The sequence below is a fragment of the Prosopis cineraria genome, unplaced genomic scaffold (assembly GCF_029017545.1).
Source record: "Prosopis cineraria cultivar Desert tree isolate PC_DT_omini unplaced genomic scaffold, ASM2901754v1 PC6, whole genome shotgun sequence".
In the NCBI taxonomy this organism is placed as follows: domain Eukaryota; kingdom Viridiplantae; phylum Streptophyta; class Magnoliopsida; order Fabales; family Fabaceae; genus Prosopis; species Prosopis cineraria.
The window spans coordinates 20,869,463-20,896,013 of record NW_026555337.1 but is presented as its reverse complement, the minus strand read 5'-3'; the positions used below and the strand labels follow the sequence as shown (position 1 = coordinate 20,896,013).

General features: G+C 28.5%; 1 long non-coding RNA gene across 1 annotated transcript; it reads left to right on the top strand.

The window, feature by feature from the left end:
• The first annotated feature begins 9,322 nt into the window (after positions 1-9,322).
• On the top strand, positions 9,323-10,206 carry LOC129312700 (uncharacterized). The gene is made up of 2 exons (XR_008593680.1): positions 9,323-9,459; positions 9,881-10,206. It is a non-coding gene; the product is annotated as an uncharacterized LOC129312700 (long non-coding RNA).
• Positions 10,207-26,551: the final 16,345 nt, after the last annotated feature.

Here is a 26,551-nt window from a genome sequence, read left to right as displayed (position 1 = left end):
TTTTTAAATAATAATACGTGTACTGGGTCAAGGATAAGGCCTAGTTTATTTAATGAAACGAACCGCTCCAACAGGGCCCTTTTTATTAACATGTGTAGGCCCAAACGAAATCTAAGCCAACACCTATGAAACTAGATCCCCAAGACCCATCTTTTGACCAAATTTTTAGGTTCTTCAGTAGCCTCTTGTTAGATATAGCAACACACTCAAGAGGAGGGGTGAATGGGATGTTTATAAAATTTTTGATTCTTTTAAAACTTTTTCAGCAAAACTGTGTATAAGGAAAAGCTTAAACAAATTTAAGTACTGAACTCTTATTGCAAGAATGCTAAAGTAATTATCACAAGATTAATATGTGTAAAATCAATTTCTAAGTGGATGTTTAACTAAGAGCATGTAGATATATCAAATTTAATTTTATACACTAAAACATAACATTAATTAAGGTTACTGGAAATATAAAGAGTTAAGGGAAGAGAGAGTACAAACTATAATTTATCTTGGTTTGGCTTATCACTTGAGCCTACATCCAGTCTTCAAGCAACCACTTAAGATTTCTCCACTATAACACAAGCTTAAGTAGGTGTTTGCTATCACCGTACAAAAACAAGTTTAGTTCGGGTACTTGTGAGTCTTTATAGCAACTCACTTCATTAGTGAGCTTCTTTTTCCAAGAGAATAATCTCTCTTGATTACAAGAAAAATCTCTTTCTCACCTTTGTAATGATTTTGAATATGTAAATTACTTAGTTAAAACTTTCTCTAAGAATAGTGATGGGAGTACTGAAACTCTAATACTCAAATAATAAAGATATAGATGATATTAGTTCAAAAACAATGATTTTCATTTAATAAGAGTAATATGAACATGAATTTTATAGCTTGATGATTTTAGAACTTAATCCTCTTGTTAATATAAGTTTAGAGTGTTTTATTTATAAGTTATAGCGTGAAATAGTTGTTGGAGACATAACATGACTGTTTATAGTCGTTGTATAGTGATTATAGCCGTTGGTGACATTTCACATGTGAAACAAAACTCATTCACATGTGAAATGGACATTTCACAAGCATAGGTGACAAATCATGCTTGAAATGTGACAAGTACACTTGAAACGTCAGGTGATATTGTATAGGTGACAAGTCACGTGTGGATAGGTGACAAATCACACTTGAAATATCATGTGATATTGCATAGGTAACAAATCATGTATGGATAGGTGACAAATCACGTGTGGATAAGTGACAAATCATGCTTGAAACGTCGTATGGTATTGCACAGGTGATAAATCATGTGTGGATAGGTGACAAATCACACTTAAAATGGATCAAGAAGCTATTGAGTGAAAATAAGGCTTCTAGATGACATTTCACGCATGGATAGGCAGTAATTCACGCATGAATTGAATCACAGAGGCTATTAAGTGAAAATAAAGCTTCTAGAGGCTGATTCACGCATGAATGTAGTGAGGATTCATGCTTGAATTAGACACTAAAGCTTTTTAAAGACGTTTCATGCATGTGTGTCATTTTCATTCATATGTGTTTTAGAGGCTTCACTGCACATAATTTTATAAGGCTATAACTCACTCAATATAACTCCAAATCCAATAAATTATATATCATTGGGAAAATCTTGAAGTCTAGTTTTCAATAAAATAATTTTTACACTTAAATTCAATGTAAAATTTGAGACATCATCAAAATAGTGAACAAAGTTCAACTTTAAATGCTATGTAGAATCAATATCTCAATACTCAACCTCTAAAATTCATATCTTTCTTAATAGAACTTCAATTTGAATAAATATACTATCATCAACAATTTGTTGGAGTCTATTTTTAAATGAGATATTTTTACATTAAAATAATATATGTAGTGAGAGATATGATAAGAAACATGACCAAATGTCAAATTTAATTTTCTTTACAATCTCCATTTTAATGCTTAGACTTTAAGTGTTCATAACTTTTTCAGCTTAACTCCTTTTTGAGCAAATAGAACAATTTTGAAAAACTTTATAGATTTAATAATCAAACATTGAAACCCTTATGAGCTATATATGATCAAGGATGAAAATATGATTGTAGAAAAATATACCTCACTCTTTATCTTAAGAGCTAAAATGTATGTTTTGATTTAAAATATCTTAAACCAATATTTCATATATAAATCAATGAGTTTAACCTAAAGACTTTAGTCTAATGATATTATACTTATAATGTTACATCTCAAAAATTAAACGTGATTGGCACGGGATATATGCACAATCATACATCCCTTAAACCTAGATTAAGGAAACTTTAATATAATATTTTAATTCATTTAAAATAAGATGGAAAATCATTATACAATTTTTATATAAATAAAAGATTTTTAAACTTTTTGTAAAAATTTTGACAAAACTTCTCATAAATAGAACTTCCTAAAGTATTTTCAACATCAATGTACAATCTAAATTAGAAATACGGAGCTCTACTCCTCCACAATCAACAGACAAATAGATAATAGACCATATTCCTATCAATAGTTAAAGTGGAGCATCTGATCATAATTTTAAAGTATAACACATAATTAAATATCTACTTGAAAAGGAAGATATCCTGAAGAAGTTTCCTCATCAATTTAACAATGAGCCCCTTAGAGGTCAACAGGAGGTAGATTATCAGCTATGCTATCTGAGGACAAAAATATTTTTAGTGAATAACGTCCTAATTTACAGTTAGAAGAAATAACAGAAAGTAACATAAATGAGCCAATTAAAAACTTATTAGAATAATCAATTCTAATAATATAAACACATACTCATAATTATCAACACCAACAACTAGGTAAATGTATAACATATAAATATATTAATTCAATTAAAATTATTACAAATTCAAGTTCCACATTTAATTTTCCTCATATCGTCAAACATGTTGGAATTTATATTTCCCAATACAAAATTCATATATAGTAAAAATACTCATTTACTTTCCAAAAAAACTTAAAGAAAATAAGTCTCAAAACTCTTTCTTTTGTAGGACTTAATTAGAACAATTAACAAGCGTGAACATATAGTTCACGAGGGTAAATAACCAATAAACATAGACACACAATTTATGAGGATAAATAACCAACAAGCGTGGCTTAAAGCTATAAAATAATCAAACATGGTTAGCACAAAACAAGCACAGGCATGAAGCTCATGAATAACAAGTGTGAGTACTACGCTCACGAACATCGATCCCTCCGTTTCATGTGTGTTGGCCTGCCCATGGGACTAGCACCTCCAACAAACACCCTACTAGCTAGGTGTACCATGGCGTGTCAAGGGTTAATAAAACTACTGTTAGTGACCAATGTTTTGATTCAATCCCACATTTTAAAATCAAACATGCGTGGGTCGATAAAATCAATATATTTTCCCTTTTCAACATTTCCAATAGAGTAGATACTTTTAGATGTTCAATTAAAAGATAAATTCAACTATTTTATAAGATATAATATAATGAAAGCATTTCCATGCATGACAGTTGATAATACAATTAAGATTATAAACTATAAAAGTAAATAAATGAATAAATTAAAATACTTTATTACTTGTTCTTGCGAAATAAAATAATTATATAAATAAAAGAGAGGACATATAAATATGTTAAATTAATATATTTATAAAAATAAATTTGTCAATAATTATTGAGACACTATTCACTTACCTGTAAAGTTTTCAAGTGTATAACTTCTTTTCAAACTAGTCCTTTAGAGCAAATGCTTTATCCTAAAATTCCTAATAGTTAAATAATGTTATTGTCATTTCCTCAATCATATTTTATCATCCAAAATCTTTAAATTCAAAACAACTAAAAGGAATAAAGGGAAGAAAACCTTCACTTTTATCTTTTTTCGACATTACATAAAATATCCCAATAATATCCTAAAATGACTATCAAATTGGTTCTTAAATTACTAACTTAAATATCTCTCCCAAAAACTTATAATTTCTTCTTTAGCTTTCATTGCAAAGAACAAATGGCTACCATAATTATTTATTCAATGATGGCATACTTGTAATATATTTTGCCACTTTAAATTAAAATCTTCCTTTTTATGCTCAATGCCTAAACCATAAAATCAGGTTCTTTTTCTCATCCAATCTCCTCCCAAAGGTTTTCTTATATCCGTAATTGAACTATTCACCCCTTCAACTTTCATCAATGAGAGTAATTATCTTTTAATGATAGTTTATTTAATCGACAATATACTCATCATATACATATATGATGCCATTATGTAACAAGAATTTCTCTTGATCATTTTGTCTCATACCTCGTGGGAACTAAACCTCAATTTCTTACCAAACATCTTCCTATTCAATTCTACTTTCCAAAAATTCTCTAATACAAATATATGAATAAATCAACTTTCCAAGCTCCATTCCTATAACAGAATCAGCACAAATTTTAATATAGTTCATTGGGCTAAAATTTATCTTGGTTCAACAACATCTTTTCCACACACACGTGCATGCAGCAGTGGCCTTGCAAACCAATAAAGAAAATTGTTGTTTCAATGACTTAGACACACACAGCGGAAAGAATAAAAGGGAAGAAGAGGGAGAGAGAGAGAGGAACTCGCACAGTAATGGACTCACATGTATTAAATAATATGAGGAGTCAAGAATGTTTAACCAACATTGAATTTCAATCAAAATCTCATATTCACTTTCAATAACAAGGTTATAAGGAGAATTATCAACATGTGAGCACGTAAATAAAATCTGAACATGGTTTGAAAAGAATTTCTATTAATTCATCATCACATGCATAAGATATTGAATTGAGATATACAAATTAATATTCATGACCTGGCTCTGATGCCACGTGTTAAATTTACATCTTAAATTCATATAAATCAAATATAATTAAGTCTGAAGAATCTATTGATTGAATGTGAGATCTCGATTACCTTGAGTATAGATGGACTCAGAATCCACTAGATTCCTGTAGTTTGTAGAGAGTTCATAGATAATGGAGATAAGGGAAAACGTATTGTATGTTTTGGTTATTGACTGATCAATTTATATGGACCATATCAGTAACCACTTTGATAAATTAATTAATTATTCAGTCTCACATTATCCTTGACTCAATTAGTTAAGAGATAGAGAATAACTAATAGCTACAAGGTTGTAGGTTGGGCCTTTATCCATTAGATTCACTTGTGTGATCTACCTATCATGGTTCACACAAGATTATAAAGACTACTTTGTTTGAGCTTATTAACTAATGTAGATCTATAAATATTTATAAATATTCCAACAAATTGTCCCTTTACCTTCCGACTCTATTTCCCTAAAATTCCCCAATACTGTATTTTATCTTCAAGTAACGCAAAGTACTTTCTTGTGAACACCTTCACACTCTAGACTCATATTAGCTTAGGTATCTCCCTAAATTAAGTTCCCTGAAGGATCTTGGGAACTTACAATTGCCGATACACAAACACATTGAGGATTCACTTCTCTAGAACGCTTGGCATGTGTAAAGTGTGCAATGCTCCTGATTTACGCCAACAGATTCTATGTGCCTTTAGTAGTCTAGTTGTGACCAAAAAAAAAAAAGTTCGAATTAATCCTTTAAGTTGTGAAAAGACTATTGAAGTCTCATAATTAGTTGTGAATTCTAGAGAAACCTGTGATTCTTCAACCCCATTCTTAAGTGAGTTCACATGATTTTCACAAGTGATTTACGTGAAATTCGCAACTGATTGCATACAATTTTAGTAACCTAGTTGTCAGAAAAAAAAAAAAATTCAAATTAATACTTCATGTTATGAATGTGAATACAATAATCCCATATAATCATTTTTGAATTGTTGGTAACCATATATTAAAATTAGGTAACTCAATTGCAAATGAGGCTATCTCCTAATGATCCTTCGATAAAATTTCAATAATTGAAAGTATGTAATTGAAATATGTGACTTAGTAAAGTTCTTAATTGTCTTTTTTTTTTTTTTGGCGTCCCCCACCTTCTGGGTGAAGGTGGTGCCTAAAGTACACTACATCAATCCAAAATCAAATAAGGCATTATATACATATCTGCCTATCAAAGGCAAATTACAAGGGCTCATTTTTAGTTTGTGGAATATTTTTGCAAATAAGAATGTTAATGGAAATTAATATAATAAAAATATGATAGATTTTAAACCGAGATAATAAATAATATAAAAATAATTATAAGGGATTAAAAAAATTTGAGTCATAATTTCAACAAAACCCCAATCCAATGCTGAATCTGGAGTGAGAAAAGGAAAACCAAATTTCACTCTTATTGCAAGATCTGCATTAAATATAGAGTGAAATATCTCAACCTCTTTAAATTTAAACGAAAGGAAAGGGTCATTCTAACATCAATTTTATGATGATTGTCTATCAACATTGACTTGGTTCATACAATTCTGAACCACAATGCACAACTTTCTTTACTCAAGCTTAATATCATAGGCAACGGGTAGCCCATTTCAATTTGAACTAGTCTTCTCTTTAAGTTTTGTTTTATGTAATTTTTATGGTCATTTTTTTTGTAATTTTTAATATCTTTTTCTGTTTTTTTTAATTAACTCATGATTAAAATTAACTTTTATTAACGGTAATAATTACATAGCATTATTTTTAAAAATTTAAGGGAAACATTGTATAAAAAAAAAGTTCAGGGTCTCTGATTACACTAGTAAACCTATAATTTAGGAGTTAAATTACGGTTTAACCTGTGAATTTAAATGAATGAAAGGCTCAGTCAAACCCCATTTTTATGATTATTGTCTCCGACAGCATTGACTTGGTTTGTAGAATTCTGCACCATGACACGCAACCTCCTTTATTCAAGCTGTGTATCACATGCAAACGTGCAACAGGAAGGCCCATTTCAATTTGAAACAGTCAACACCCAACTTTTGTTTTGTTTTGTTTAACACCTAACTTTTGTTTTGTTTTGTCATTTTTTTTTAGTTCTTTTTACATCTCACCACTGTCTTCTCTATTGAAAACGGTTAGGTGTTTACTTTATGTTTTGTGAGAAAATGACAGTTAGATCATAAAATAATGAATTAATGACCGCTAGGTTTTAAAATTTTTAGAGGATAAATTATAAATATTAATTTTAGTAATTATAAATACAATTTCTGTTATAACTGAAGAGTTATATTTGATATTTAAATACTTATTTACGCTGAAACTCCTTATAATTATTTTTTTAACTTATTTTTTAAAAAATTTATCGAAACCTAATTGTCATTAATTTAAGGTTTGGGGACCTAATGTTATTCTTCTTGTTTTTTTTAACTTCTTTTCATATTTATATAAAATATTTTTTTTTGGGGTAAGATAACACGGGCATAGGCCCTATTGTTCATATCTGACTTTAGAGCAAGGTAATGTTTTTTTAGGGGTAAAAAAAAAAGAAAACTGACCTTTAAATTATTTGTCTAGAAGCATCTAAGATTCTAAACTCAATTTTTGTATAATGTTCTCCTTTGGCTTTTGAAAACGATGCAATTTGGCTTCTACCATTAATAAAAATTAACTTTGACTGTTAGTTGTACACAAATGATAGAAAAGAATATCAAAAATTACATAATAGGACCCCTAAATTTTCTTGGTCCTTTTCTCTAATTTTTTTTCATCATTTGTAATTTTTAAGTCATTTATTATAATTTTTTGGTCATTTCTATAACTTTTAACTTTTGAGGTTTTTTTTGTCATTTTTTGATTAATTAATAACCAAAGTTAACTTGAGTAAGGGCTAGATTGTATCTTTTTTAAAAGTTAAAGGTAACATTGCACAAAAATAAGTTTGAGGTCGCAAGTGCCCTTAGACTGATAGTTTAGAAGCTAATTTTTTTTTTCACTCTTTTTTTTTTAACAAAGTCTTCTTTTTCAAATCATGAAACATCTACTGTATTCATCATATCAGTCTTATTTCCTATCAGTTTTGACTTATAGTTTAGGCTTTTTATTATAATTTTTTACTCATTTCTATGACTTTTAAATTTTGAGATTCTTTTTTGTAATTTTTTGATTAACTAAAGACCAAAGTTAACAAGGGTAAGGGCTAGATTGTACTATTTATAAAAGTTGAAAATAACATTGTGTAAAAAATAAGTTTAGGATCCCAGATGCTCTTGAATTTATAGTTTAAAAGCCAAATTACTTTTTCACTTTTTTTCTAAACAAAGTCTTATTTTTCAAATCATAAAACATCTACTGTATTCATTATATTATCCTGAGTGCTCATCAAGCTTGTGACATAAAGTGTGAGAAAAATGAATTCAAAGTTAATAACATATTTTCTCATACAAACATTTAATAGATAAAAAAATATGAAAAACTTAATTGTAATAAAAAAATTAAGAATACGACTTATAAAAAATTAAATCATGGATTTAGAACAGAATTAAGAATTACAATTTAATTCTGTACAAACTGATTAAAGTCTTCATGAATTTAGAACAGAGCTAGGATATTATTTTAATTTTGTACAACCAAAGTCATTCAACACGTTTGGAAACTGGATGACGATCCGGATTTTCTCATCACTCATGGGTATTATTTAGTTTCGGATGAGTTGAAATCATTGGTAAAATTTGATATTAAATTTTACTTTTCAACTTTTAATTGAAATAAATAGTTATTTATCATATTTTTACTTTGTTTCTATGTACAGAAAATATAAGACCTAGTAATCGGTCAAAATTTAATATAAGCGAGCACATCTTTTACATCTATCGATCTACACTCGAGCAAAAACCTATTGAAATTCATGCATGGGAAGAGGTAACCACTCCCTCCGTTTTTATTTATAGGAGAAATTATTACTTTTAGTTAGTTTTTTTATATAACCAAAATCATGTTTTTTAATATTCATTTATTGCAAACTTCCTAAATTATTCCTTATAATTTTATCATTCATTGTCGTAAGAAATAATTAATGAAGGATTGATTAATACAATTAATAAAGGGTATTGTAGTCCAATTTTTTATTTTCAGTTACAACTAATATAGTTAACTGATTTTCTTAAACTATGTGATATAATTTTTTTCCCCTATAAATAGAAACGGAAGGAGTATTCATCAGTCAAATACTAACAACTACATTAGGTTACATTAATTAAGAAGACTTTCCAATTTGAATTTTCAATCAAACTCAAGGAATCAATCCACACTTTCTAACTAAAAAACGCGCTATTAAATTATTAATTAAAGTCCACAACTACCGTGCATACAACTTGTGTTATATATATATATAGACACGAGTGCTGTGAAATTATCACACGCATCATTTAAACACAATAACCAATAATTAATGGCTTTCAAAAAGCACTCTCTTATTTTGTTGGTTCTCTTTCTTTCTGTTTTGCTTCTTACTGCTGAAGCATTGGCCAGAAAACTTGGTGGTGCTTCGGATCTTCATACATGTGAGTGATGCTTTCTTGTTAAATCTGAGTGGCTTTCATTTATAAACTTACTCTCGTTACTCACTTCATATATATAGACAACCAGGGGCGGAGACAAGTTGGGATCAGAAGAACCACGGTCCCCTAACTTTTAATTTGTTTAATTTTTTTTTATAAAACATGTTTATGTTGTGAGAAAACCTACTTTATAACATTTTATAATATTTCTTTAAAATTTTGAAAATAACCAGAATTTAAATTTTTTTATCACTTTGAAAAAATATTTTAAATAGCTTCTAAAAATAATCTGATATGATAAATGAAAGATAAATCCAAATTCCATGGCGCTAATGCTTCTCCTCTCTCTCTCTCATATATATATATATATATATATATTGATTATTGATTTTTGATTATTGATATGATATATATTTTTTGAAAGCTGCACAAGCAAGGATTCTCGCCACCAAAGCATCTGGCAATCGATGCTTGATAGGAGCGGGAATGCCAAGAGGTGATGTCCCTCGTTGCCACAATTATTAGTAACAGTGAAAAGGTTGTGATCTATTTGGGAGATGAATATTCCTTTTTCTTTTCCTTTTTGTAATTTTTATATTTGTTTCTGCAATTGTATTGGAAGAACAAGACATGTGTTTCAAATTTATGTGAAGTATGTAATATTTTGAAAGTTTTTTAGTTATTTATGTACCTGGGATAATGACTTTCCTGAATATTAAGTGCTAGCTAACTGTGCAATTCCCCTCTTCATCTTTTCAGTATTGATTTCATACATTTTCTAGTCGAGAGCACTTAATTACTTATTATTAGCATACTAAATAATAAGCTAATAAACTAATCCATAATTCCTTATGTAATTAATTATATTGATCCTACTCATTGAGCAGCTCTAATTAATGAGGACCGAGCGAGGTTAACCTAGAGTTCCTATTCAATATTCATTCTGATTTGGATGGGGACAAAAATGGAAGTGACTGAAAATTAGGAGGAAAAACTCCCAAGAATATAGAGTAAAACAATTACTATTTTTTAAAAAAATTCCTAATTTTCTCTCTTCCCATTTTTCCTCCATCAATACCAAGCCGATGCCTATTTTACCAATGGCTCTATTTTATTTTAGGAAATAATGCATCCTTTAAAGTGAAGAATATGTGAATTTAATGAAATTTGTCTCCTAAAGAAATAGAAAAGATTTTATGTTTTATCAAAAATAATAAATGAGGAAAAATATAAAAAAAGAGGAAAAGTTCACACAAATTCATGAATCTCAACTGTAAATAATTTAGGGAAAACGACAATAAAAACCCTATGAATTATATAAAAGACAAAAATGGTTATGTTATGATCTATTTGGGAAAATGATGAATATTAAGTCATGTTTTGTCTTTTTAATTATTGTATACTTCTTCATTTTCCACTTCTGGGAAGACCAAGATATGTATTATATTACCTAGAATTAAATAAATTCATTTCCAAATAGTTATTTAGTTATGTTGTGAATTTAATATATGTTATAATAAATCCAAAGGACTCAACGGGACCACAGCTACGCAAAAGTTATTATACTGCACTCGTTTTGTCCCAAATTATAAGATAAATTTAGAGTAATTTTGTTGTTAAAAAATACAAGAAAATTTGAGAAAAGTAAAGTTTTATTAAAGATACTTTTTGAATATTACACTTCAAATAGAGAGAGAATTAAAATGATATTGTAGCATATTCCTTCCAAACCATAATATAGGGCATTGGTAAATATTCACAATTTTCAAAAAATGTTAGTTGAAAGCTTAATTTCTTAAAAAAAATTACATCTTTCCAATTATACCATCATTAAATATCTTATATAAGAGTCTTGATAATAATAATTAAAATTTTAATATATCATTTTTTCAAATAGAATAATAAATGAAGTAAGGTATGATTGAAAAAACAATTATAAAAGATACTCGATACTCTATTTTGAATCAATTAAGACTTTTAGAAGATGACTTACATTGTGGTTGAGAGGGAGTAATAATTAAACATGTAGAGAAATTTTTGAAAGTTTATACTCCCTTCAGTCTAAAATATAAGCATGTTTCTTTAGCTAATTTTAGTTCAAAATATAAGCAGCCTAGCATATGCAATTTTTTTTTACCCTTTCTTATATTTATTAACCTAGATATTTGTGTAAGTGTATCTCCTTTTTTTACCCCTTTTGACAACATGTGGGGTTGCACAAAGGACAAGACGGGACCGAATGTCGACTTAACCCGAAGTCTAGTCTCTTTAATTTCATGAAAAAGACTGGATTAGACAACTCATAATTTAATCTGATCTAGTGATAACATGAAACTTAATAGGACCGAACTTGGTTTATAGGATTGGGAGACTGGTCCTGTTAGTCCAATACTCACTCAGCTCTTTTTTTTTTCTTTTTTCTCTATGAGAGGAAATAATCCATTTCAACCTAATAAACTCCATTAAGATAATAAAAATACTTAAAATCATAATAAATCCATAATAATTTTCAACAACAAAAAAAAATATTTCAATTACAGTCAAAGTGGTTTAGATTATTAAATTATTAGTCTGAGTGTATGACTATGTGAGGAACCAGATTTATTAAATTATTAGTAGTCTTAATTTATTATTATAAATAATTTGTAAATTAAGTATATTATAATCATATTAAATAACTTAATAGGACCAGACTGGACTAAATGGTTTAGATGCCTAGTCTTTGTTTAGTACAATCCAAAAAAATAGTCTTGTCTTTTTAGCCTTTTTAGTACCTGAAGGACCAATTTTTAACAGGACCTTCTTGGGTTATACTGGGTCAAATAGAATTGAAAAACTTTTGTACAGTCCTAATAACATGTGAAGTGTATCTCTCACTTATCATGGAAAGCGATATATATTTTCTTAGGAATGTGACCAATAATGGTCACTTATCGATGCTAAACATGTTTTTTGTGCTAGTGTGCTTGTGCTTTGAAATATATGCCAATTATGTACTCCTGGTGGTCCGGTAAGTCACTTTCTGCATTTTCATTAGAACAAAAAAAGCTTTAAGGACCTGTTTAGTTATGGGAGAAGGTGAGAATATAATACAATAAAAAAATAAAAATAAAAATGAATTAAATTACTCTCTCACTCATGATAAGAATGATCAAAACTCATACCACATACCATAAGTATGGAAATCAACACACCTTCTTAATCTCATGAATTAAATTAGTTTTCTCCTTTGAGAACATTGTTGACTTATCTCTTCTTCACATCTTGATTAGTCTATTTTGACCTTCATTTTTTTAAATACATTCCATTAATTCCTTTCTGGCAAGCAAACAGGTCCAAAATCTTATTAACTCTATCTAAAAGTTTAACAAATTTTTCTTTGATCTCTTCCTCCATAATTTTTCCTATCCACTTGACTTTCGTCTCTCAACACTAATGCTATTGGCACCTAACTCTCATGCTATGGCATCAATGAGTTTTCCTATCATTGATCTCTTCCTCTTTAATTTCTCCTTTTCTTTGCTTGAGCTTTTAATGTTCACCTATCAAAAATTAAATTTTATAAGTAGACCACTTTTTTAATTCAAATCCATCAATTCTTTCAAAATATATATAAGACACAAATGATGAATTTAGCTAACTTCTCTTTAATTAAGCATAGAAATACTTCTCTTTTTTCATTGATAACTCCCAAAATGTATCCAAAAACACCACAATTATAATTCAATTCAATTCCACAATTTATGGATGTGACGACAAAAATAGCATACAATCATTTTTGAATTGTAAGTAAACCATTTTACAAAAAACCAGGTAACATAATTGGGAATAAGGTTGTCTCCAAATGATCCTTCAATTTATTAATCCAACCAGGTAATTCGTAATTGAGATATAACAAGAAGTGGGAAAGCTTGCAACCTACAGCCAAAGAATGAAATATAAAAACATAAAAAACGACAACATCGAGAGTAGCTACTACGCTTAACTTCCCGGGAAACATGAGAAGAACAATTCAAACTCATCAACTTATAATTGAAGCAAAAATGTGGATTAACATTAACCTACCCTTCAATCTCATTAATGCTTATTCAAACATGTAAACTGAGGACGTAATACAAAATTATCTTTCTATAATAATGCACTATGGTAGTGAAATGGAAAAAATAATAGTGGCAAGTGTCACAAGAAGATAGGTTCTATCTGATTATAAAAGGGTCAAGCTGTTGCCCTAGCATAATGGGCAGCAATAGAACATAGAATTTGAGTAAGGCCAATCAATAATGCATACAAAACAATTGTTCTTGCTCTCGCTAGAATGCTAGCTGTGGTGGTCATCACCACCGCATCTCTTGCTGTCCGGCCGGCATCCACGGTGAAATCCCCCATGGAAGTAGCCAAAGCTCAAGAGAAGCTCTCTCATATGGAGGTTCACTACGACAAACAATCACACCATCATGATCACGATCATCATCACCATCACCATCATGATCACGATCATCATCATCATCTGAATTCCCCCATGGAAGTAGCCAAAGCACAAGAGAAGCCCACTGATACGGAAGCTGAGGTTCCCTATGACATACAATCACACCATCATGACCATGACCATCATCATGATCATCCTTGAAAGAACCAAACATATCAGTATCAGTGCTCATGATCTGGAATATGCTACTACAGTTGTGAAAATATATGATATATATTTTAAGGTTTATAAAAGTGTCGTATATATGATATTGGTTATGTTAGGCGAAGTGTAGTTTGGCTTCCTGGAATAAGAATGGGCATGCTGCATGCATGCATGCAGCTGCCTGCATGCTTATTGTAATTATAATTTCTTATGTGCAATAATATATTTTAATATTAAGTTGATGTGCATGTGAAAATAAAGAATCTGTTACGTAATCACGATCTCATGGTTCAAATTTATCAAATTTATAATAGTATTAAAAAGATATGGTAAGGGAATTTATATATATTAGAGCTACTCTTTGTTTTAATCTGAGACTATTTGGGTTTATTGGAGTTTGTGTCAAAGTCCCAGTTAACACCAACGTCTTTCAGGGTGGTATAAATTGAAATATATTGTTTGAGGAAATTAAGCCGCAAGCATTTAAAATAATAAATATAAAAAATATGAGGACTTATCAGCTTATACAATCGGATATATGCTTTCTCTCAGAAAAGCATGAAGCGCTTTACTTTTTTTAAAAAAATGTTTTGATGGATAAAAAATATATTTTTCAAGTTAATAATTATGTTATTGTAAAAAAATATTAAGAAAATTAAATATTAATATATAAATTTAAATATACACTACCATATATAGTTTCAAAAAATATAAAACAACATCCATGGATATCTTTAAAGTACGACTGAATATGTATGATTACTTTTTAAATTATTAAGGTTGCAAAAATAAAGGGGGGAGGGGAATATAATTAAATATTTATTGTTTAACACCAAAATGTTCAAACTTCTGATTCTATAATCAAACATGGTGTGGGTGTGTGGGCGTGCGCGTGCTCCTCCAATCTTTTGTAAAAGTTAGATAACTAATTTATAAAGATAAAGAAAAAATGTGTGTTAGTTTTCCTAAACTATCCACTTTCATAATTTGCATTGGAAATGACCTCATTGATGGAAACTCCGATATAATATGTACAATTAATAAGGATATTTTAAAAAATTATAAATTAAGGAGACAAAATGGACTGTGGCTATATTTTGGACCAAATCAAACCTTTCAATTAGTTCCTACACTTAGAACGTGAGTGAAATAAAAAGAATATTACATTTCTGTACACCAAAATCCGAGCTCCAAGCGTGCAATAAAGAGCTAATCCCATCAACATGATTGCTTACTTGAACCCACCCACAAACGTGAAAGCTTGCAATTTTAAAGAATTGACATTTAAAGCCACTTAGTTATTATAACTTGTTACAGACTTTATGTAGCTAGTAATATTCATCACCAATTTTTTTTTTTTTTGGGTAGGAATCAAACCTTTTTGATTATTTGTAATGGAATTTAGGTACTTACATTAGAGCTGGTAATTTGAGCTAGCCTAAATGAATTAACAAAAAAAAGTTATGGTCAAGCTTAGAAAAATTGCATACTTTTAATGTTTGGGGCTGGTCCGTATTGGCCCAAGAAAATTTGGGCAAGCCCTATCAAGTCAGATTTCACCCGAATACCCAAATGCCATTGTAAATTTTTTAAGAAATATATAACATAAATTAAATATTAATTGATCATTTAAATCTTATTGTCGTGCTGAAATTTTTAATATTGTAAAATAATATAGTTGGAATTGTTTGGTTTATTTTACTTTTTGAATTAATGTATGAAAATGGCACAATTTGTTAAATTGTGTGATATCATAATTAAAATTTAAATAACAATTGTATATTTTATTTCAGGGACAATATTATGGTTATATTTTGGAGCGTATTATTATCCTTTAGATATTTAATCATGCCCTTTGAAATTATATATGTATTAGCATAATTAAAAATTTAATTTTACAAAAATTAAAAAAGTTAGTGGGCTTAATTACGGGCAAGCTCTGAGCTTTGTCAATAAGTATTGGGCTTGAAAAAAATTGATGAGTTTGAAGTAAATAGGCTTATGGGCTTGAGCTTTTAAAGGTTAATCTTGCTTTTATTGACAGTAGTTTTACAGGCATGACTCTATTCCTTTAAATAAGAGATGCTGGTTTGAATCTAATTAATTCTTGTATATAGAACAAATTAAGTTGAGAAGTGTCTATTTTTTAACCCCCCATACCTGAAGGTAGACTAATTTCCATTACTAGCGAAGGATCGTTTTAATGCAAACGCTTTGAAATTAAACCACGTACAGCAGGACATTAGTACCACTGTTTAGTTTCTGTTGACCACCGTAAGGCTGGGATGACTGGAAATTCGAGCATTGCTTGATTGGGAGTGGGAGGTGCATAGTTAGAGAATTGCGAGAGATGCCAATGAAGCTGCTAATATGTTTACCGAGATGGCCTTATCTTGTGTTGCTGGATTTCATCCTTTATTTTACGTTCTTCTTGATTTAGATGTAATTTTAGTACAAAACATTAGTACTTGTTTAATTTCCATTTTTTGCTATTTTATTGAAAAAAGGAGAAATTAGATCACGTACATGTATTTATACAAAATTCAAAGCAAGCACGAAATCAATTCAGTCAAATATTGCATACCCAAGTTTTGAACTTGAGATCTCAGGTTAAAATAAACTAATCCCCTAGCTAGTTAATCTAAGTGTTGAGTCATCGCATGCCTTAAATTGAGAGTGGAATTACATTTCCAATTTGAATGAAACTCAAAGAATCAATCCACACTTTTTGACTAAAGCAACTATATCGTTAAATAAATATTATAAATGCCTGAAAGTCCAAAACTACTAGCCGTCCACTTTGTATTATAAATTGAAAGAATTATGAGCACTGTGAAATAGGCATTGAACCTAACTAATGGCTTCCAAGAGGCAGTCTCTTGTTTTCGTGTTTCTCTTCCTTTCTGCGTTGCTTTCTGCTGAAGCATTGCCCAGAATGCTTGGTGGTGCTTCGGGTATTCATTTATGTAAGTGATACTTGTTATATAGCTCTGATCTGGCATTTATTTATACAAATACGCCTATAAACTCGATTCAATATATACTATCATCCTCAACATTTTTTTTTATATTCTCCCCAGTTTATATTAGAAGGCATTTTTTAGAGATTTTGTTTGGTTTAAGTATAAGATATTAGGAAGTTCTTTTACTCCCTCTGCTTAAAAATATTAGGCAATTTTTCCAGTATAAGATGATGGACATTTTGGGGCTTTCAAGGTGCAATTGGTAACCTTTTTTTTTTTCCATAAATATCCTTAATTAAAGGTGTAATTAATAAGATTTTTTAATTGAGACACCCTATTAAATAGGGATAAATAAGATTAATAAAAAATATTTGATTGGTCTTTTGAGAGAATTTATAAAGATAAAAAACATAATAGTTCTTGGTAAGATAATCGATTCCAATAGTTATGCCATATCTGGATCGTAAGGGGAAACAAAAATCTAAAAAAGAATTCTCATGGAATTCTCCCTTAAACCATTCTCTCGTTGACTTCTTTCACGTCATATTATCTATGGAAAATGACTATTAGGACCTTCTAAAAATATTAATGATAATTAAAGATCTAGAAATATTGAAATTATTAGCATACTAAATAATAAGCTAATAAACTAATCCATAATTGAAAATGATCATGGTCTTTATTTGCCATCAAAGTATTTCTATTTATTGAAATAACCAATAAAAAGTCACTATGAATTTAAGAATAATTATTTATAAATTTTTGTTCCGTTACCTGTGAATTATGGAAGTTCATCAATTTGTGAATGCATATTCTTAAACATGAAAGGGACCTTAAATATTACAATTAAGAATATACATATTCATTTACAAGTTCTGTAAATGTCATTCTCCCTATTATATATATATATATATATATATATTTACTGATGCTGATTGTTATGTCGTTTCAATGAAAATACTAAGACAAATCTTTATTATACAAAATGAAATTTACAAGTTCTTGTATTCTTTTATAGCCTCACCTGAGGGCAAGATACTCGCCACCCAAGCATCTGTCAAACGATGGTTGATGAGAGACCCTGACAGTCCTTGTTGCCACAATTATTGTTAACAATGAAATGGTTATGTTATGATCTATTTGGGAAAATGATGAATACTAATTCATGTGTTTTCTTTTTAATTATTGTATACTTCTTATTTTCTGCACTTGTTGGGAGACCAAGATATTACCCAGAAATAAATAAATTCATTTCCACACTAGTGCAAAATAGTATATTTAAACTCCCATGCAATGGCATAGTACATATGGTGGAGAAATAAACGCAATATTTTTTTTTCTATAGAGTAAATTACAATGACCTCCCCTCTTTTGCTAAAATTACAGAGACAATTCCTCTATATTCAAACTTACACTGTAGTCCAATCTCTAACACCATTAGGAATATTCTATCAAATATTATAACATACTTTAATTTTTATTTTTAATAATGTTGAAAAACTTAAAATTATTAATTTTCCCTTGTAATTTAATTTTTCTCTTTCCCACAATTTAAGAAACTTTAAATAATTTAGAAATATTGTGTTTAAATTAAATAAATTTAAAAAAAATAAATACAAAATATATTGACTAATTTATTTTTTATTATATATTACATCACTATTTCATTATTTTTTTATATAAATGTTTGAAATATTATTTTTAAAAAAAATTTTATTTATATTTTTTACAAATTACTAAATAAAATTTCTAAAATTAATAAAAAAGTTTTAAAATATGAATAAAATTTTAAAAAACATATAAATTAAATTTTTTGATATTTTAAATGATTTTTAGATAATACTTCAAAAAGGCATTTTGGTCTAAGATATATGACTTAACAGTCAACTAACGGTTGGGTGGATGCAAATGAATTTTTGAAAATAGAAGGAAGGTTTGTGTTTTGAAGCTATTGATTCTAAGGGAGGTTCATGTGTTTCAAAATAGAGAGGATGGTCAAGGGACGTCAATGTATTTTACTCTTTTTTTATATGCATTATTTACATTAGTTATGACCATAACTGATATAAATATCTTTATTATCTACACCGATTATAACCTACACCAGTGTAGATAATGGTTTTTTAAAAGCAATAAATTAATTCCAATTCTTGAAAACTTATCTACATTGGTTGGACAATTAGTATAGATATAATTATTATCTACACCAGTTGTATAACCGATGTAAATATTGATAGGGTTGGTGTGTAGATAACCAATTTAACCAGTGTATATGATATGTTGTGAATTTAATATATGTTATTATAAACCCAGAGGACTCCACAGGTAATTAGAATGTATTTTTTAAAAATGGGATTATTACCACTTTGTAAACCATTTATAGTCTCTGTACTATTAGCCCAGAGGACTTTAATTTCCGATTGATCCTATATATCGATTCAGGAACCAGCGAGAACGGGTATAAAAACTCTTTTTTGATCGGTGCTAAATTTTATGTGCTAGTGTGCCTGTGCTTTGAAATTGAAATATATGCCAAGTATGTACACTCTCTGGACCTACAAGTTACTTCCACCATTTTTACCAGAACTAAAAACTTAAGGTCCTGTGTAGTAATGGGAGGAGATGAGAATGAAATAGAATATGATAAAATCCCATACCACATATCATAACTATGGGAATCAACACACCCTCCACAAATCTTATTAATCATGATTCCAATCTCATGAACTAAATTAGTCTTCCCCTCTAAGAACATTGTTGACTTATCTCTTCTCCACCTCTTGATTAGTCTATTTTTACCTTCATTTTTTAATACATTCTATTCCATTTCTTTTTAATAAGCAAACGGCTTATAAATCTTATTAACTCTATCTAGAAATTCAACAAATTTTCAACTTTAACCCTAACATACCCTCTTTAAAAATAAAATAATCTAGCATTCAATAATATTTCTAACATTTAATAGGAGTAAAAGGAAGATCAACATAATAATTATTGAGGTGTCGTATAAATAGGACCAAAACAAATATTATATATCTACCTTATAAATAAGACCAGAGGAGTGTGTAATATTTTCAAACAGTTCTTTAATTATTTAGCTACAATAGTTACTTTCTGAATATTTCCTAGTTAACTGTGCAATTCCCATCTTCTGATTATTAATTTCATACATTTTATAGTCAAAAAGCACTTAGTTACCTATATTATTAGCATCTTTTACAATACTAAGCTTACAAACTAATCCATAATTTCTTATGTGATTGAGTACGTAGTTGCTTTAGTTGATTGATCAAGCTCTAATAAGAGTAAATTATTCTACACTCCCTGAGGTTAAATGATATAATAAGAATAAATTAGACACACACACACACACAAGTTTTTGTGATCTTCGTTAAAATTATATAAATTTTTTAATTCTAATTAAACATTAATAAAACTCCCACTATTAGAGTATACTAAATAAGAAGTCTTTGACACAAGAAAGTTGAAAAGTTGAGGGGTGTGTAAGCTTGGGGTAAATCCTAATAGAGCATATTAAACAATTTCGTTATAATTAAGTTAAAAATCATTTGAGATGGTTTGAACATATATATAAAAGATCATAAGAAGTCCTAGTAAGAATAGTATAACAAATAATCTTGAGTTCTATAAACAAAAGTAAAGGAAGATCAAAGAAAATGCTCATAAAAGTTATTGAATGGCCTCTTGGTTAGCAATATTCGCAAAGACTTAGCTACTCATAGAATACAATGATATCATGCAACCTATGTAACTAACAGTACTTAGTGGGATAAGGTTTGTTATTATTTATGTTGTTGTTGATTGATGTGCCTAAAAATAGCACTTGCAAATTGCATGGGTCAAAAAGTAATATAACGGCAGGACAGGATGGTCCACAAGGACCTATCCCAAATTAATACCAAACATTTAATAAATTGATTTTATTCAATTTAAGCAAGTAAATTTGACAGTGGCTTTAGAACAAATCAAAATAAAATTTCAAAGTTCAAAATGAAAATTTCACCACAAATGAACTTAAGACAACCAAAAGGAAAGTATTCTTGAGTCTTAATCCCCTAATTGCTTCTTCACTCTCATTATCGTTTGAATTATCTTGAAATTTAGTTTTGGTAATCTGGGAGTGTAAATAATCAAAATTATCTTCAAATTACTAAAGATCCTAATTAACTCAATTAAAGCAAAGTATTACCTTAATTAGTTAATTGCATTAGAAAACCCATGAGGATTACTATTAACCTCTAGAATTTCATATTATTTCATCATATTTTCCTTAGATTCTAATTTATTTTGGCTTAATTATATATATTTTGATTGCCCAAATTAGGAAAATGTGTATCTTGCTTTAGGTTCACACACTTGGCTTTAATTTGATCTTTTTGGGGTTAATTTGTGTTATTTTGGTTTAAGGCTAAGATGGATGCAATTCTAGACTTTCTTGATTCTTTTGGAAGGCTCTTGGATGAATTAAGTGAGTGGGTAACACAATCATTGAGCATTAAGTGTCAAAGTTCTGAATTTCTACCATTGTACAATAATTCATGTGAAAAACAGCTCTCAGCAAGTTTATAGACATTGAATGTAATATCTACTCTTTTGTGAGTTGACTGTGCCTTAAATAGTTCCTATTCATCTCTTTGAAGAGAGAATCTATTAAAAAATACCTTTCACTTATTTTTTAAGTAAATTAAGGGTAGTATTCCCTTGTGTTGTACGGAGAAGAGATTTTTTTTTCCATAAATATGACTTTAGCAAGGAGAGATTTTCTTGTTGTCAAGAGAAGTATTCTTTTGAGTTTGAGAGGCTCATTGGTGCAGTGAGAGACTTGCAAACAACTCACAAGTGCGGAAGAAAACTTGCATATTGTACTATGATAGCAAACACCCATTAAAACTTGTGAATATAGTGAAAATCTTAAAGGTAATCTTGAGGATTAGATGTAAGCCAAGTAGTTGACTAAACCAGATAAATCTTCTATGCAATATCTCTATCCTTACACTCTTTACATTTAGCTCATTTATATATTGCACCCTCTGTTGGTTCTTGAATTTGAATTTTTTATTTTAAGAACTTTGTTTTTAGCTTAATTCATTTGGTTCCTATTAAGGAACTTTAGAAACTTGCTGTTGCTTTCTAAATCAATTTTCACAAGTTCTCTTTGGTTTATAATTCCTCCATACACTTGGTTTTGAAATCTTGATTTAATAAGCCTCTTGAAATAGAAGTATTTGAGTTTTTGCTCACTTGTTACTTCTAAACTTCTGGTTGCATCTTCAATTATGCTGAACTGTGTGAAAAGTTTTATTTGGTTCAAAAACTCCTAATTACACAATTCACTCACCCTTTTAGGTGTTGTTTCCTGACTTACAACCAAGAGAAGTTCTAAACCCAACACTTTGGACTATAACTTTAAGGGGCAAAGTTCTAGACTGAAATTCCTACCAAGCTGTTTAAAGTTAAACAATTTTGGTATGTGTAATAGATAAGTCCAAGCACAATCACATTTTTAAGAACTCAACACCCATGAATTTTATTAAAATTATACAAACTTTTTATTTTAAAAACCTAAACAGACCTTAAAGCACAAACTAAATTAAGGATTTAAAAATAATATACTTTTTAAAATTAAGTTAATTATATATATTGAGTTGTTCCGCGATACTTTTCCAAATTTTAGAGGTTGTCATTGTTTTGCTTTTTGTCATTGTTCATTTTTCAGTGAGATATGAAGTAGTAAGGCGGGGTGGATTAACTATTGATTGAATTTTCGTTAAATCATTTATCGGGAAAAATAAATTCATTGGGGCTTTTCAAATGCTCGTCCAATATATATAGATATAAGTTATTTTTAACCTGTTTCACTGGAATTAAAAAAAATCAAATTTATGAAATATATCTTAAAATTTAATAAATTTTCAAATTTTCTCTTATTAAATATACCTACTTTAATAATATATTTTATCACACCAACATTTAACAGAAAATAAAAGGTAAAGTTTGTAATAAAAAACTAATAATGTGATTTATAAATAAGATGAAAAAATTTCTTCTTCTCTGCTTTATAAATAAAATTAGAGGAAGTAATTTCAACTAATAAGATTCTATACCATAAATAAATTTCAACTTCATTCATTCTTTGTTTCCGAGTTTCTCTACTTTTTTCTCATGAAATTCAATTAAAATTGTAAATTATGAATATTTATAATTTATAATTTAGTTATAATTTGACTCTATCAATATATATATATATATAACATTCCAATAAATTAATGACCAGCCATATGTGAAGAAGACTATTTAAAGTTTAAACATATAAATAGTGTATCAAGGATTCCGCGTACAGAATTAGAGTCATTCAACACGTATGGAAACTGGATAACGACCCGGACTTTCCCATCACTCATTGTTAGCATTTAGTTTCAGATAAGTAGAAATTATTGGTATTAATTTTTACTTTTCAACTATTAGTTGAAATAAATAATTATTTATCATGTTTTTCAGCGTGCCATTATTTTTCTTGTTAAGTATTGATATTAATTAAATATTTTTATTAAAAATTTATTTCTTGTTTATACTTATATAACCAATCATCATTTTCATATCAAGTATTATGCCATGCTTGGCGTGAGGGAAAAGTGAGGGGGAGAGAAAGTGGGAAGGAAAAGTAGGGGAAAACAACATTTTCCCTTGCTTGGCTACAGAGAAAAGTAAATTGAGAAGAAAAATGGGAGAAAAATAACATATGAGACTCACATGTTTTTACCTTCAACTTTTCTCTTTAGATATGGGGAGATTTTAGAGAGAAAATCTCATTTCTAAATTTATCCATCAATTTTTTCATTGCTGCCTTTTGCTTGACTTTATTTTTATCATGATATTTATAGTGTAGTTACATTTTGATTATGAACTTTTGTTAAACAAGCAATATATTTAATTTTTAGACTAATTAAACAAATACTAATTCTAAATTTTTAAGTTAATTTTCAATTAAGTACTTTATATTTGGTTGTAGTTTCAAATTTTAAGATTATTATATATTAATAATTTAATAAATAAAATTTAAAATTGGATAAAATAATTTTTCATCAATATTGAATAAAATAATTTTTAATAATATTTTTGTTCAGTCAATAATATATAATAATTTTTATTATATATAATATGTTAAAATATTGAATTTTATTATATAAATATTTTCATAAATAATAAGATTATTATTATCTATATAAAATTAGCAACTTTTCTCTCCTTCTAGTTTTCTCTCGCTTGGCCAAGCATAATGAGAGAAAATTGCATTCCTCCCATTCAGTTTTCTCCTTCCTATTTTCTTCTGTGAGCTAAGCATAGCATTAACGTTAATTATATATTTTCATTAAAAATATACTGCCCCACATTTCATTGCATCTATCATTCTCATTCTCAATGTCAATTAACTATTCTCTAATTAGAAGTGTAACATGTATATACTATATTAAAAGATTAAATTCTTTTTGAATACATATATTGCTTAGAGAGTATTATTGACAATACCAATAACAATTACTACTATTGAAAGAAATTTTTCAAAATTAAAATTGTTTAAATTTAATTTAATATCAGCCATGTTACAAAATAAATTAAATGGATTAACTATATTATTCACATTGGAATTATTTAATTATTAAATTTAAATATCTAATTTTGCAACTCAAAAAGATAGATAAATGATAATACATTAGCACTCTTAAATAATTTTGCCTTATGCCCGAAAACTTCTACACACAGACTTGATATTTTTACTTTGTTTCTATGTGCAGAAAATATAAAACCTAATAATCCGTTCAAATTTGATATAAACTAGCACATCTTTAATATCTATCGATCTACAACACTCGGGACAAAACCTATTGAAATTCATGCATGATAAGACTGAGCTAACTATTCAGTCAAATACTAACAACTACATTACCACATCCCCAAAATTAATTAAGAAGACTGACATTACATTTCCAATTTGAATCAAACTCAAGGGATCAATCCACGCGTTATATAATTATTAATTAAAGAAAGTCCACAACTACCCTGCAGCCAATTTTTGCTATATATGTTGAGATATGAGTACTGTGAAATCATCATACGCATCAATTAAACATAATAACCAATCATTAATGGCTTTCAAAAGACACTCTCTTATTTTGGTGGTTCTCTTTCTTTCTGCTTTGCTTCTTGCTGCTGAAGCATTGACCAGAAAACTTGGTGGTGCTTCGGATCTTCGTACATGTTAGTGATGCTTTCTTGTTAAATCTTTTCACTTGTAAAATTATTCTTGTAACTCATTATATCACATATATATAGATATATAGACAACTAGGGGCGGAGACAATGGAAGCAGGGAAGCCACGGCCCCCTAACTTTTAATTTTTTTTTTCTTTGTAAAGAGTTATATATATTTTGGCCCCCAAAATATATTTGTCTATATTTGATACTAACAAAACTTAACTCTACCTAATTACTAAACAAACAATGATATTTGTAAAGAGAATAAATTTTAGCTCTAAGAAAGAAGGTAATAGACATAAAATCTACTTTCTATAACAGTTGATTATCATTGTTGTTTTGATATATTTAATATTGTCATAAATTATCAATTGAATGAATTAAATAATAAATTCAATGAGTCAATGAGCAACTTATATTTTAAATTGAGCATAATTTTGAATTCTTAAAATGTATTTAAATCATTCAATGCTAGGAATATATTTATTTTGTTGAGAAGTTTTACCTTTCAAATTTTTCTAACCAAAAAAGATTTGATTGGAATATGAATGATAGCATTATAAGCTTGATGAATATGTCCAAAGATAAATATTTTGAAACATTTATATTATGTTATGTCATATATTGTTGGAATATTAATTGTTAATTATGGTTAGTAATTGTTAGCCTACTAAAGCCTATATAAAGGGATGAGGGTTAGGCAATTAGGTAAGGGGGTTGAAATCTTACCACAAGGGGGAGGTTAACTTGGTCCACACCTTATGGTTAGCCTCCACATGACGTTTGTTTTTCACCCAAGTGGATTGATTAGTTTTGTAATCCTTCTAAGTGAAGGAATGTTTTGTAATCATTGTTGTTGATTAATGGAAGGTTTTCATCAATATTCTTCTCTTTGATTTCTCCACACACACACAAAACTTAATTTCCCACAATTACCATATAGGAATTGATTTGGATCTGGACCATCCAAATTTAAATATTTTATTTTTATTTTTATTAAAAAATTATAAAAATTTGAATAAATCTACTTATCACAAATATAAAGAATACATATTTAATTTGGATGGTCTAATTAAATATTAAAATTTTTATATTTTTATATATGGATTATTTAGATGTACTCTAGATAGTTTAGATTTAATATTATTTTTTAATTTTTTTCAAAAATATAATATTAAAAATAAAGATAATCACCAAATTGACACTTTCAAAAAATATTTTTTAGAGA